At 44.7% G+C, this 2,500-nt stretch overlaps 1 protein-coding gene across 2 annotated transcripts in view; it reads left to right on the top strand.

Annotated features, from left to right (window-relative positions):
* The first annotated feature begins 1,667 nt into the window (after positions 1–1,667).
* LOC122248790 (uncharacterized) overlaps positions 1,668–2,500 on the top strand; it is a 170,179-nt gene continuing 169,346 nt past the window's right edge. For both annotated transcript variants that reach the window (XM_086547454.1, XM_086547453.1), the window contains exon 1: positions 1,668–2,500. This exon is cut by the window's right edge and continues 308 nt beyond it. The gene's annotated coding sequence lies outside the window, so the exon portion shown is untranslated.

Here is a 2,500-nt window from a genome sequence, read left to right as displayed (position 1 = left end):
TAAATGGTTATTGCAAGGTTACACTCTCTCTCTCTTTCTCTCTCTCTCTCTATCTCTCTATCTCTCCATCTTTCCTCTTCTCTTCCCTCCCCCCCCCCCACCTCTCTCTCTCTCTCTCTCTCTCTTGGTGAGGGAGAAACTGATGAGAAGAGGGAGAGGGGGACAAAAAGATAGATAGATGGAGAGATAGAGAGAGGGGGTTGGATAGATAGATAGTGAAAGAGAAAGAAGGGGGGGAGAGAGGGAGACAGAAAGATTTGTGGAAGCTCTGTAGTGTAAAGAAAAAAATATGGTACGAGAGGATGGCTGCGATAAAGAATCTTCACTACATACCTTATTGCTCAGCTGACAAACAGGCTGCTTCAGTTTACACACACATGTGCACACACACACACACACACACACACACACACACACACACACACACACACACACACACACACACACACACACACACACACACACTCATACACACACACACACACACACACACACACACAAATACATACGCGCGCACCCAAGCTTATATACACATGTGTATGTGTGTGTATTCATGTGTGTGTTGTTGTATATGCTGTATCGCAATGAAAAAAAAAGTTTGATAAAAGACCCAGACCAGAAATTCCCTACAATGATAAACAGATCTGTGCTTACCTTCCCCCACCTCCTGTGTTCTTTCGCTGACAAATACCGGTCCAAATTATGGCCCGAGTGAATATTAGAGCGAAACACAACTCCACGGTTTCTCCACGCACTCTGAGACCCACCCCGCGTATGCTAGTTATGCGTCTGGGAACGGATTTAGGATAATCTGCCATCTCTGTTTATCTCTCTCTTTAGTCACCATTTCTTGCTATTTCTTCTTAATCCTCTGTTTCCTCTTAAAACTCTTACCCTCGACGAGCAGTGGTGTGCCTTGCTTCTCATTCATAAAGCGTCTACCCGCGGCCAAAGTGTAGTTAGTGTGCGTCATTCATTCATATATAATGCCAGGTGGACGCGACCCTGGCCGTGAATTTTTTATGTCGGGTGAAAAAAAAAGAAGATAAAAAAAGGTGATTTTCAACATCAAAACTATCTAAAATGCGGGGAGTTATTTAATAAGTATTTCGATATATAGGGGATATACTGGTGCTATACGTTCATAGGGTGTACGTCTGTTTGTGTGTGTGTTTGTGTGTGTGTGTGTGTTTGTGTCTGTGTGTGTTTGAATGTGTGTGAGTAAGTGTGTGAGTGAGTTAGTGAGGGAGCGAGTGAGTGAGGGATATTATTAAGTGTGAGGCGGCACATACTGACAATATACCTTATGAACATAATATTGATTTTTTTTTTTTTGTGTGTGTGTGTGTTTTTATACTTGGACAATTGCAAATATATATTTATTTGATAGGACTGGCATTGTCTGTATCTAAAACACGATTTCATGAAATCCAAGTTCGCTGCCATGTAAACTAACTTTTGTGCGGAAAATCTGTGTTCACAACCGAGGCAAATGACAAGATACATTCACCGCAAAGGCCACAAAGACAATCGTGTCAAGGGTCAGAGGGAGGGGTAAGGGGGGCGTGAGTGTGCGTAGGGGAGGGGGTGGATGAGGAAGAGGAGGAGGAGGAGGAGGAGAAGGAGGAGGAGGAGAGGGCAGCTGAGGACGCAGCTACACGAGTACCAGTCTACCTGTGGCTGTGGTCGGGTTAAGACGCGCGCCGAGCCACTCTTCTACCCGGACACGTGAGGCTTCGTGGCGACCCGAAGCCTCACTCGCTCGGGAACCGAAGCTTCCCACCGGGTCTGGAATGTGGGAATGTGCATCAACAAATTCTCAAGGAGTCACAAGTGGAATTTTACCGATATTTGACGGCTCTCTGAAGTATATTAACCAAAGTTTGAGTTACTGTCGCAAATACAGCACGAATGAATACTAACCAACAAACCAAAATTGTAATTTTGAAACCATCCATAACTCATAAAAAATAACTTACTTTGTGTTTGGAAGTATTTATTAATGCGTGTTGCCAAGACTGACTACATGCAGTGCACATTCTTCTCTACCCGGCACATCGTCGCAGCAAATCATCACTGAATCAGAGACCCCATGGAACCGTAAGTACCTCAGGCACTGAACCGCAGCAGAATATTTAAGAAAAGGAGACCAGAAGAAATCGTATTACCTCAGTTAATGACACGAACTACGGACGATTACACTAGTGAACGAGAACACAGTGTGCCAGTAGACTGCATATGGTGAAAATCCGTTACGCCATCTAATCAGCCAAAGAACATTCAAGCCAGTCGGTTGATGACACATCCACAATCAATCAAAACTTCTGCAGGGCCCACACATAACGCATCTCAGGTATTTTACTGAATCAAGAGTGCGCCTGATACTACGCCGGCTGACTGCCGGGAACACCAGCTGCCTCCGGGGAATTCTTGATTATTCTTTAGAGACCTCGCAGAATTCTCATCTGAAGCACCACAGAAAAGGTGTTGCGAAGGGGAC

Source organism: Penaeus japonicus, unplaced genomic scaffold (genome assembly GCF_977035675.1).
Source record: "Penaeus japonicus unplaced genomic scaffold, GWHDUDI00000001_assembly GWHDUDI00000019, whole genome shotgun sequence".
Taxonomy (NCBI): domain Eukaryota; kingdom Metazoa; phylum Arthropoda; class Malacostraca; order Decapoda; family Penaeidae; genus Penaeus; species Penaeus japonicus.
This window is presented reverse-complemented; position numbering and strand designations above follow the sequence as displayed.